The sequence below is a fragment of the Sciurus carolinensis genome, chromosome 3, assembly GCF_902686445.1.
Source record: "Sciurus carolinensis chromosome 3, mSciCar1.2, whole genome shotgun sequence".
NCBI lineage: Eukaryota > Metazoa > Chordata > Mammalia > Rodentia > Sciuridae > Sciurus > Sciurus carolinensis.
Genome location: NC_062215.1, coordinates 160,623,710 through 160,637,353, shown reverse-complemented (window position 1 = coordinate 160,637,353; position 13,644 = coordinate 160,623,710). Strand labels below are relative to the sequence as shown.

General features: G+C 33.9%; 1 protein-coding gene across 1 annotated transcript in view; it reads right to left on the bottom strand.

Annotated features, from left to right (window-relative positions):
• Nucleotides 1-13,644, bottom strand: part of Spag16 (sperm associated antigen 16) — a 1,066,789-nt gene that overhangs the window by 11,885 nt on the left and 1,041,260 nt on the right. The gene's annotated exons all lie outside the window — the stretch shown is intronic.

Sequence of the window (13,644 nt, the reverse complement as noted above, 5' to 3'; positions counted from 1 at the left end):
GTATGAAATTTTGGTGGCTAAATTAATTAAATGTAGTATAATCTGCTAATTTAAAAGAAATACTAAACTCTCTGAAATCATAGAGTGATTAGCTCTAAATTCCACATCTCTTACAGTTAATTTGTTGGGGAACACCCACAGGCTTGACACCTAGTGGCTACGTTACCTTCAAAATTATTGGAAGTGGTTGATAAAATGTAAAACCACTAGTTTCCACTTACTGAACATTTACTTTTCTCCTGACTATTTTACACTTGTTAAGGGCTCATTAGCACCACAAATGTAGGAAGCACCATTGCCATGTTACAGAGAAGGCTAGAATCATAAAGAAGTGATGTGACTTTTTCGAGATAAGAGAACTAGTGTGGTACGAGTACCCCCACCCAAGATTGTAAAGGCTTCGCTGTCTAACAGCCTGAAGTAGGAGACAGTAGCTAGTCCAGAAAGCTCAGCTAATTTGGCTGCTAGATGAGTGCTCAGTATATTTATGTTAACTCATAATTCTGCAAAATCATCTTTGCAAATGTAACATTCTATATATTGTAGTCCGATGACCTAGCTTTGTACTCCAGAGACAAAGTGACATGTGATTAGTTTGTTTTTATTCATCATCTCTCCATCAGATGTTCTTAACTCTTAAGCTCTTCATCTGGCATTCCATTTGGATCAAGTGGGTTTTTGCTAAAAGTTAGTAGACAATGTGAGATTAAGGACACTGATGACTATTCAGGTTAAAGAAATAAGGCAGACAGGATTTAGATATTTACATGAGGTATAAAAATAGCAAAGTTAACATTGCAATTTTATGAAAAATAGAGCATCTGACTTGTCTGAATACAGGAAGTATTCATTAGGACATTTTTAGTTGCAAGTAAAAGAATGTCAATTCAATGTGGCAAAGGGAAAAATAGCTTTAAGAATGTATTTATAACACTTCGGCCATTGGAGTGATGCTATAAGGGTGCCTCTCAGTTCTGTTTTCCACAGTGCAAATTCACTTGCAGGCAGGCGCTCTCCACTTGGCAATCCCATCAGGTTCAGGCCCATAGCTTCCCAAATTCAAAGTACCAAGAAAAAGTACCTTTATTTCCTTAGTAGTTTCATATTGGATAAAAGTCACCCCTAATTGTCTTGCATGGATCTGTGTCTGGCTTTGAACTAATTAAAATGACTGGCAGGTGGAAAAGTCTCATTGAGTGTCCACCATGACAACTGAGAGTGTGCCATGAGAATATTCAAATGGGAAGCAACATATTCTTATTTTAGGAAGAATGGACACTTGAAATGAGGAGAAAAAGTCAACTTTAGATACTCATTTCGGATATGTAATTCAAAGTCATGTTTGTAGTAGAGAAGAAAACAAACAAAACTAGACACATTCTAGGCCATGGAGAGAATGCTTTACCTCTTGTCACGTTTCTTTTTGGCAATCCATCTCCTCCCATCCTCTTGCCTGCTTAAGACTCCTATGCAAACATACTGCATCTGAACTTTTCAAGGAATCAGCACAATTATTTTGTTGAATAGACCACCAGTGTTTGGAGTCTCTTGATTTATAATGGGGCTATAAAATGAAAAAAAAAATTCCAAGGACAAACCACAGGGAAGTTGGAGGCAGACTGGAAATTAAGAGTCACAAAGAAATATAAAAGAGCTTGCACTGAGATATGGAAAAATATTCCATAAACTCAGGCCTTTTTGAATTAACCAGGTATTAATAATCATTAATAATAACATGTTAATCATGATTAATGTTGGTTAATATTGATCATGATTAATATTGGAATGGAATTCATATATTCAGGGTATACCACCCCAAAAGACACATATTTCAGCAAGTTACATTGAATTTTCTATATTAAACTAAAAAGAAAAAGAACTCATTATAATCATGAAAATAAGAACATATGTCATGGTTTTATAAGGTTGTCCTAATAATTCTAGCATTTTTAGAGAAAAATGTAAGAAAACTTTTTTAAGAGCTTTTTTTTTAGGTTGATATGTTTTCAGTTTCAGTGAGCATCTTGTACATATTCAAAAGATCTTGATATGGTTCTATAATGAGTTCTGAATACTAAAATAATTATTGCAACTATTTCTAAAACAAAAAGAACATTTAAAATACAAATAGTTATGGTTTTGATATGAGGTATTCCCCAAAAACTCATGTGTGAGACAATGTAAAGACAGTTCAGAGATAAAAATGATCGGATTATGAGAGCCTTAAACCTAATCAGGGTGTTAATCCACTTGAGTGGATTAACTAGGTGGTAACTGCAAGCACGGTGTGGCTTGAAGTCACTGGGGGTGTGTAGTGTCTGAGGTTAGGGGACCTCTCTCTCTTTGCTTCCAGATTTTCTTGTTCTGAGCTGCTTTTCCTCTACTATGCTCTCAGGCTATGATGTTCTGCTTCACCCCTGACTGACAGCAATGAATTTAGTCACCTATGAACTGAGACCTCAGAAACTGTGAGGCCCAAATAAACTTTTCTTCCTCTTAAATTGTTCTAGCCAGGTCTTCCCGGCACAATGGCAAAAAAACCTACTAACACACACACACACACACAAATTGATAATAGTTACTTTATGGAGTCATTATCTTCATAGACAATACCATTTTTTCTGTAGTCTACATTTAAACGTAGAATATATTCTTTGGAAATTCTTTGAGAAACTTAAAACACATTGAAAATGTGAGTGGAAGGGATCAATGAAACAAAAATGACAAAATGTTGATAGTTGTTAGACATGGGTGATGGAGTAAATGTGATTTAATATACTATTCTACTCTTATAAATAAAAAAGTTTCAAAAATATTAATTATATAAGATCATCATTGTTATTGCCGTTAGTCATTTTTATATTTATAACTAAAAATGTTTGATTATTATCAGCAGTACAAAATATTTTATAACTAGCTATCTAAACAATGAGATTAAGTAATTCTGTTAGCACCTATAGAACCAAATAGTGATAATTGAAGATATTAAACATGATAATGTATTAAAATAATCTGGCTCTGTACTATAGTTTAAAGTCTGCTAATGAGATGCCTCCTGCCTCACTCTTCTTGCTAAGGATTGCTTTGATTATTCTGGGTCCCCTTATTTTTCTAAATGATTTTCATGTTTGCTTTTTCTAGTTCTATGAATAATGTCATTGGAATTTTAATGGAATTGCATTAAATTGTATAACAATTTTGGTGCTATGCCCATTTTGACTGTATTAATTCTGCCTATCCAGGAGCATGGGAGGTCTTTCCATCTTCTAAGGTCTTTTTCATTATCTTTCTTTAGTGGCTGGTAGTTTTCATTATAGAGGTCTTTCACCTCTTTGGTTATATTGATTCCCAAGTAATTATTTTATTTTTTGTTGAGGCTATACTACAGAGCCATGGTAACAAAAACAGTATGGTACTGGCACCAAAACAGACATGTAGACCAATGGTACAGTACTGAAGACACAGAGACAAACCCACATAAATACAGTTGTATCATACTAGACAAAGGCACAAAAACATTCACTGGAGAAAAGACAGCCTATTCAGCAAATGGTGCTGGGAAAATTGGAAAGCCACATGTAACAAAATGAAATTAAATCCTTCTCCCTCACCCTGCATGAAACTCAACTCAAAGTGGATCAAAGACTTAGGTACTAGAGTAGAGACCCTATGCCTAATAGAACAAAAAGTAGGCCCAAATCTTCACCATGTCAGCCTGACTTCCTTAAGAAGACTCCTAAAGTGCAAGAAGTAAAATCAAGAATCAATAAATGGGGGTCTGGGGTTGTGGCTCAGTGGTAGAGCTCTTGTGTCGCACATGTAAGGCGCTGGGTTCAATCCTCAGCATCACATAAAAATAAATAAATAAATAAATAGATAAAGTTATAAACAAATCTTATGGAGAAATAGATTAAGAGAAGAATCAAATGGCATGGATTCAAACTAAAAAGCTTCTTCTCAACAAAGGAAACAATCAATATTGTAAAAAGAATTTGTAATATTGTAAAAAGAATGGGAGAAAATCTTTATGACATGCACTTCAGATAAAGTATTAATCTCTAAAGATCTCAAAAATTAACACCAAATAACACAATCAATAAATGTGCTAAGGAACTGAATAAACACTTCACAGAAAAGAAATACAATCAATCAACCAATATATGAAAAATGTTCAACATCTAGCAATCAGAGAAATGCAAATCAAAACTATTCTAAGACTTCATCTCACTCCAGTCAGAATGGCAACTATCAAGAATACAAGTAACAATAAATGTTGGTGAGGATGTGGGGAAAAAGCTACACTCCTACATTGCTGGTGGGAATGAAAATTGGTATAACCATTATGGAAAGTGGTATGGTGATTCCTCAGAAAACTTGGAATGGAACCACCATTTGACCCAGTTATCCCACTTCTATGTTTATACCCAAAGGACTTAAAATCAGCATACTACAGTGACACAGCCACACCAATATTTATAGCAGTTCCATTCACAATGGTTAAACTATGGAAGAAACCTATGTGTCCTTCAACAGATTAATGGATAAAGAATACATACATATATATATATATATATATATATATACACATATATATATGAATATTACTCAGCCTTAAAGAAGGAATTATGAATAAAGAAATTACGGCATTTGCTGGTAAATGGATAGAGTTGGAGAACATCATGCTAAGTGAAACAAGCCAATCCCAAAGAACCAAAGGCTGAATGTTTTCTCTGATATGTGGATGCTAATTCACAATAAGGGGAGGCTAGGGAAGAACAGAGTTACTTTAGGTAGAAGGGAGTGAAGGATGGGGAGGGGGTCAGGGAGTAGGAAGGATAATAGAATGAGTCAGATATTATTACCCTATGTACATATATGACTATATGACCAGTGGGATTCTACATCATGTACAGCCAAAAGAATGAGAAATTATAATCCATCTATGTATAATGTATCAAAGTACATTCTACTCTCATGTATAACTAATTAGAACAAATAAAAAACAAACTAGAAGTCTTCATTAAAATTAAAAAATTCTGCTTTGCAAAAGACACCATCAAGAGAATGAAGACAAGCCACAGTCAGGGAGAAAATATTTGCAAAGAAATTTGTGATAAAGAAACATTCTTTGAATATATAAAGAACTCTAGAATTGAATAAGAGAACGAAAAACCTGATTAAATTAGGCCAAGTACCTTAACAGACACTTCACCAAAGAAGATATACAAATGGCAAATAAACATATGAAATTATGCTCCATATCATTTGTCATTAGGGAAATGCAAGTAAGTGACTATGAGATACTACCACATCCCTATTAGCACAGACAGTAACAAATGTTGGCAAAGATGTGGAGCTGCAAGAATGAATTCCCATTCATTGCTGATGGAAATCTAAAATGGCACAGCCATTTTGGTAGACAGTGTGGTAGTTTCTTACAAAAGTAAATAGAGTCCTACCATATAATCAAAAAATCATGCCCCTTGGCATTTACATAAAAGAGTTGAAACCATTTGCACAAAAATCAGCTCAAAGATGTTCAGAGCAGCTTTATTCATAATTACCATAATTTGGAAGCAACAAAGATATTCTTCAAAGTGAATAAATAAATAAGCTATGGTACATCTAAGTAATGGAATATTATTCAGTAATAAAAAGGAATAAGCTATATGCCATGAAAAGACATGAGGAAATATTAGTGCATATGACTCAGTGAAAGAAGCCAACCTGAAAAGACCACACACTGTATGATTCTAGCTATTAGACATTCTGGCAAAGGTAAAACTTTGAGGGCAGTGGAGAGGTCAGTGATTGTCACAGCTTGAATGAGGAAAATAAATCAGCAGCAAAGACAACTTTTAGAGCAGTAAAATATTCTGTGTGATACTAAAATGGTGAATACATCTTATTATGTTCTAACCCATAGGAAGTACACCACCCAGTGTGAACCCTAATGTTCATTATGGATCTTGGATGCTAACAATGTGTCAAGGCAGGCTCACCACCTGTAACAAATATACCGCTTTGGTGGAGGATATTGATAATGTGGGATGATATGTACATGAGGGGACAGGAGGCACATGGGAAATGTTTGTACCATCCTCTTGATTTTGCTGTGAACCTACACATGTTCTAAAAAGATGAAGTCATCAAAAACATAAATGAAAACTTCTAACCAAGATGCCGTTACCAGCTCATTTTTGATTGTTAATTAAAAATAAAATAAACGTCACTTAGGATGATGTTATCCTAAGTGCTGAAAAATAGGAACTTTAAATGTCTCTTGAAAGTCTTTTACTCTTGTACATAATTTTGAATCAACATTCACAAATACTGTGCCTTCTCTAAATTGTGAGCCATAATGTATGATTTTAAATAAATGAAGTATTCAAATTTACACACTACTATGGGCAGTAGTTATTTCCTCAAAAGATTGATAGTACTCAGCCTGACTAATAGTAACAAGTAAATATACTATACTATATACCTCATAGTACTCCATACTAAAATCACCACTGTGTAACTCCAACTGCTTTGAAGAGAGAGGGAGGGAGGGAGGGAGAGAGAGAGAGACAGAGAGACAGAGAGAGACAAAGACAGACAGAGAGAGAGAGAGAAAGAGAGACAGAGATATTTAGATGAAACTTATACAATATAACTACATTAATATAAAGAGTTTCATTAAAAAACACTATCCATTATAACCAGAAAGCAGATTGAAAGCACAGAATGAATTTTCTGGCCCATACTCTGTGAATTGGCCATTGGTAGTGCCCAATACACCAGATAATTGCTCCACCATCTGCTTCACATTGATTACATAACTCTGGTGATACATTTCCTATGACTGGAGAGGAATTCCATTTAAAAAAGAAAAAGGAAACTAGAGATTTGAGTTTTAAAAATTAGAACTCTCTTCAAAATAGCACAATATTAGCCTTTAAAACATTTTTGGAGTAAATCTAAATTTTTGTCATGTTTATTTTTCTAGAAATTAATCAATATTTACAATATTTCCCAAGCATAATAGTTTCCTAGTTTTTTTCCCATGAGTATTATAAAGCACAAGAGGTCTAAAATACTCTTAGTTTCAATCAAATTCAAAGTCCCTCAAAAGATAGGTAGCATAATGTTAAATCCTATGCATATCATTCATGTAACTTTGACTTAAATTATTCTAATTGATAGGCATGACAACTTATTTTACTAGGTGATTATTTTGCTATTTGGTAAAAGTGTTTATCAAAATACTTTATATTTTCCTTAGGTCTGAAAATGCTGATTCCCATCTATTACATACTTGATTTAATCAATATTCTATCTTTTATGTTTACTATTTAATGTACTAGTCAGAGAGAAAAAAAATCTAACTTTTTAAACTCAATCTTAGATTTGATTGAACAAAACTTCTCTGTTTAATAATAGTAAATAGAGGGCAAGATAAAACTAAACCTTACATATTTTCTCCAGGGACTTCCAACCAAAGAGCAGTGCATAACCGTAGGAAGACTACAATAACATTTAACCAAGATAGGTGTAAGCTATCCACATGCTCTTTCAGATTCATGAAAATATCATTAAACTACTTTCAAGAAGAGAGATTAGGGGACTATTTCCATACAAGATATTTACATTTTAAATTAATTTTCACTTTTATTGAGGAAATATGTGAGATGTTTTAAGAAATCAACAAACCCCAAAGGTTAATAATGAAATATAATTTGCACCTAAGCCCTCTCCTACCACACACAAGGTCCATTTCCAAAAGCATCCACTTGGAATTCTTTTATCTGCTTCTTTTGATGTTACCATATTGAAACTGAGGTATTTAATCTATAGTTACCCATGTTTCAATGAGAAATTTACATTTTGGTTGATAAAAAGTAGTGCCAATTTTCTATCTTCTAGTCAATGAATGAATTAACCTAAGTTTTAAGAATACCAACCAACTCAAGAAGCTGAGGCAGGAGGATTGCAAGATCATGGCCAGCCTCAATGACTAAGCAAGGTCCTAAGAAATTTAGAGAGACCCTGTCTCAAAATAAAATATAAAAAGGGCTGGAGATGTGACTCAGTGGTTGAGTGCCCCTGGGTTCAATGTCCAGTACCTAAATAAATAAATAAATAAATAAAATAATAAAAGAATACACTGTAAAAGCTAATCCCCCAAATTCTAAGAGATACTAATTTGAATGAAAAACATGAACCCCCAAATATTTTATTTTTTTCTTACTTAACCCTCACATACTAAGAATGTTTTACATATATTAACCAATTCATTCCTTAAAATCATCCCAATGATTATCCCAATCTTAGAGAAGAGAAAAGTAAAACTACAGAGGTAAAGAAAATTGCCTTGTATCATACATCCAGAAAATATCAGGGGCAAGATTTACATTCAAAAAGCTTGGGTCCAAACCATCTGCATGCATCTTACCTAAGCTCATCATGAGTCTGTGATCTCGACTGTAAAATACTCCCCTCTACATCCCTTAAGAGTTCTCAAGGACCAACTGTATCCAAAGTCACATGTCTCTAATCAAGTGTCCTCCCCCCTTATTTGATCAGCACCTCAGGAATATCTCTGGTCTTTTCTCTGCATCTGCTTCAAGCCTCTTTTCCCAAGGAAAACTCCTGTTATTTCCTGCTTATTAGTTTCACAAATGGGCTTGTCTCTTTTGGCAGCTCAATTTGGACCATCTTTTTGACTCTGATCTGGCTCTTCATTTGGAACTGTGCTTCTGGTGATGTTCCCCTTGGCTCTGCATGCTCCATCTAGCTGGTTCCAGCGCCCTGACCAATATGCCCCTCTAGAGCCAATGTTGGGCTCCCTGACCACCAGCCTTCTTCTATCTTCATCAGGAAAGAGGAAGATGATGTTCTTCTATGGTTCTAATTGGATGGTTTTGGATTCTAACTGCCCTTTCAATTTACAACTTTTAGTGATATTTAATTTGGCAATCAAAATATGACTGTTTTTAACCAATTTATGTTCAAAATGAGTCTAAGAGAAAACGGAAGCGGGGTGTTGTAGAAGAATAGTCACTTGTTTGGCTGTCCAGGAAGCCAAGTTTAATTTTAGCCTTGAGAGAATTTGAAATCATTATAATTAGATGAGTATTAAAGCTCACAAGTGAAAAGGACTCTTTTTCTTTTTTTTTTTTTTTTTAAAGCCTACCCCTTCATTTAGCATCAATTCACAACTGGCAGTTCATTCTCCCAAATGCTCTACCACTGAGCACGCATACAGAGTTAGAGTACAATATATTAGAGGAGTTCAAATAGCTAGGAAGTAGGCCACTGCTAAAAGTGAGATATAGACCCTATAATTAACTCAAATATCTACAGACATGTAGGAAATATAAAATTTATATTTATTTGTGGAGAGAAAGTTGTGTTATTTCATATATTTTATTTGCGGTACATAATAATCAGATAGTTGGTTTTAAATGATATGTACCCTGCACATAGTGCTGGGATTCCAAACAAATGTTGAGTAATAACCATTCCTGAGCTCGGGCTCCAAGGTTAATTTGAAGTGCACTCCAGAAAAATAGGCAATCATTTCACGGTCACTTCAAAATTCTATGTAAGTTCTGCTTCAGTCCCGACTAATGCCCTGACGGAAGAATGTCAATGATATGATGTTCTGAAGAATCTTGAAAAAAAAGATGAGACAATGTAACCAGCAGTTTAGTTTCCTGCCCTGCAAAGAACTAAAATGTGTGTGTGTTTCAATATTCAGAAGAAAAAAAAAAGAAAAAAAGACTTTAGAATTTCCAGTGCAAAATGAAAGCAGGCTCTCTGCTTTTAACATAAGCATGTTATTGTCAACAGTGGCATCTCTATTAAGCTTGTTCTCTTACCTAAACACTCCTATTACTGTCATCTCTCAGGTTTGTCATAACCACCGCCCTGACATAGTACAAACATTCCACTGTAAAATCTGTCACAGAGGCCAGTAGATTTCCTACATCTTCTGACACATGCTGCTCTTTAATATCTGCCTGTCAGAACACCTATGAGAAAGACACCTGCTTTCAAGCTTTGGAGCTGGGGATGGGACTACCTCCACATACACTGCAATTGTTAGCCTTAGATGCTATGAAATGCTGCCTTTTGGAACTGTAAGCTTCCTCCTGGAAAATGCTGTTGGCATAAATTTATCACTCAGGTCAGATTGCACAAATTTTGGTAGAACTAGCTATTTTGGAAAACACTTTCTTTCTGGCGTGAATCTGCTTTAAGTTGTCTTTATGATAAGTTGTTTTGAAATGTGCATTTTCCTCTGCCACGATCAAGTGGTACCCACATGGAAGTCTGGAGGTATATTTTTGGTCTGACTTTTCTTGATTATTATTCTATCCTTGTGGGTTATGTCTGCCTCTGTATTCATTTTAAGTTTGTCTTATCCAAAGAGGAATGTCCCCCTTTGTTTCAAAATGTGATTGATTTCAATAATTTCAGCGTGATATACTGGCCAGTCTTTTATTTACCAGAGATGGTTTTCCTGGCACCCCATTGGTAGGTCATACAGCTTTTATGTTCTGTCCTCTTATCTGCTTCTCTTGAGGCATGTGTTTATGAGAGGCCTGGGGAGCTGTCTATTAATATAGGCGATGTTCTCAGAAAAGAGTGTGGCTAATTTTGTCACAAATATAACAGAATTCCTGAAACCAGTACGTGTAGTATAGTCACATAGTCACCTTGGGAAAATGTGGACTTATCCCAAAGTTTTATCCAGAGAATTATTTCTTTGGAATTCCTTGACATGTACATGCTTTTATCCCCACTCAAATCTGAGGTCAGTATTTGAAATTAAAAAGTTAACACATTATCACCATAATAATGACAATCAAGTATCTAAAGTAAAAATGATGATCACATACACACACACACACACACACACACACACACACACCAAACTCATCTTACCCTAATTTGGTTTATATCATTTCATAGTTTTCATTTTCTTAGAAAAACATATAAACAATATATCATGGCTTTAAATCTTTATAAATTTAAATCTCTTTAAATTTATATGTATAATATTATTTATATATATACTTATACATATATAAGACATATATATTCTTTCTTATATATTGCACATAATATATTATACTTATATCTCTATATATTATTTATATAATTATAGATATTCTTTATATCTATATGTATATATATTCTATATATATTCTAAAGACCAAGTTAAAGATTCTTATATATATATAAAGAGGATCTATATATGTGTGTTTTATATATAACACACACACACACACATATTTATATAAGTTAAAGAGGATATATATATATATATATATATATAAAGATTTTCTTTAACTTGGTCTTTATCCTTCTTAAATTTTTTATATTTTTACATTTTTATTTTTGAATAATTATAGATTCACAGAAAGTTGTAAAGGTAGTAAAGAGAGGTCCCTGTGTACCTTTTATCCAATTTTCTCAGTGTTACATCTGAAGGAACTTTAGGAAAATATCAAATCTGGAAAACTGACATGGGTTCAATGTTTGTAAATGCTCTTATGATATTTTATCATGTGTCATAACCACCACAATCAAGGTATGGAACCATTGCATCACCACAAAGATCCTCCACATATACAACTTCTCTCCAACCCCTGGGCATCACTTAATATTTTCTTTTTATTTTTAATTTTTTTTCCTTCTGTCTTTTTAAAATTTGTTCTCATTAGTTATACATGACAGTAGAATGCATTTGGACACATCATACATAAATGGAGTATAACTTCTCATTCTTCTGATTGTATATGATGAACAGTTACACAGGTTATGCAATCATATAAGTACATAGGGTAATAATGTCTGATTCATTCTACAATCATTCCTACCCCCATACCCCTCCCCTCCCTTCACTCTCCTCTATCTAGTCCAATTACCTCTGTTCTCCCCCAACCTTTATTGTGAATTAGCATCCACATATCAGAGAAAACATTCGGCCTTTTGTAGTTTGGGATTTACTTATTTCGCTTAGCATAATATTCTCCAGTTCCATCCGTTTACCTGTAAATGCCATAATTTCATTCTTCTTTAAGGCTGAGTAATATTCCTTTGTGTATGTATGCCACAATTTTTTTTTATCCATTCATCTGTTGAAGGGCAACTAGGTTGGTTACAGTTTAGCTCCTGTGAATTGAGCAGCTATAAACATTGATGTGACTATGTCACTGTAGTGTGCTGATTTGTCCTTTGGGTATAAACCTAGGAGAGGATAACTGGGTCAAATGATGGTTCCTCTCCAAGATTTCTGCAGTCTTTACTCTTTAAAAATAAATTATGAACACAGGCAGTTTTACCATGAAATTAGTGAATCATGAACGTAAGGGCCTATGTCTTATGTTGGTTCCTTCAAGATCTTGGGAAAGGGACAGCCTAGCAATTTTCTGTCTATATTTTTAAAATTATTTTTATTAAACAGGGTCTCTGATTTTTTATGTTAGGCTTCACAAAATCTGAATGTATTCCTCAGTTTGTACATCTTTCTAGACCACTATATCTAGATTATGTGCATTCCCCAAAGTGTGAATCTTTTTGACAGGAAAAAAGCTGTGTGTGTGTGTGTATATATATATAATGTGTATATATATATATATATATATATATATATAAATTATTAATTATTTAATATTATTTATATATACACACACATATATACATATGCTGAAAGATAATTGTTTATTGAATGATTAAAACCTTGTAAGAGTCTGTCTTTTAATCCCTTGGGGAGAAGTTAAAAAAGTTATGATACAACTTCTTGTTCTCTAGCATGGGCTTTAGGATTTTCAGTAATGGTAAATTGTTGGTTTCTGAGGATAGGTTTGATTCTTTGAAATAACTAAAAAATATTCAGAGTCTGATAGAACATAGAGGAGCCAATTGGAATAGTTTTACATTTGGTTAAAAACTGAATGTGACTCTACACCATTGTTTGATCAACTCTTTCCTTTAATAGGTATATATTAAGAATCTATTATTTCTCGTTCCTGATGGATAAAACATGACCCCAGTTTTAAAAGTAGAAATAACACATACATGATAATCTTTATATTATATATGTGGCATCATGAAAGTGCGCAAAAGAAAGATAGTAAATTCCTAAGGGTGTTAGAGAACGCTTGCATCATAGAAGATATGATGTTTGATCTAAATCTTAAGACATAAAAGGAAGTTGAAGGGAAAAATGTGAAAAAAGTGGAACATTCCTGGTCAAAGGAAGTGGTGTGTAAAAAGATCCTGGTGTGTGAAGGAAGTTGACCTGTTTGGAGAAGTTAAACTAATTGGTTTTGGAGTGCCAGGCACTTCTATTTACATGACCTCTCAGAGCTATGATAGAAAAGTTAGGCAGGTACTAAAAGGCAAGTAGCCCTCCTCATTTCTCATTTTTATACAGTGTCCATATTTTTATTCCTCAATGGTCCCTCTTGGAACAAAATTCATCCATTGGATAAACTTTGTTTTCCATAGTTAGCTGGCTTTTCCTCTCTACTGTGGAAAGTGTTCTTTAAAGAAAACTGTGTTCAAGCCTTTCCACTTTTGGAATCATTTCACAAGGTAGTTATTACAAAAAGGGACAGACAATATAATAACTAAATTGAAATATTA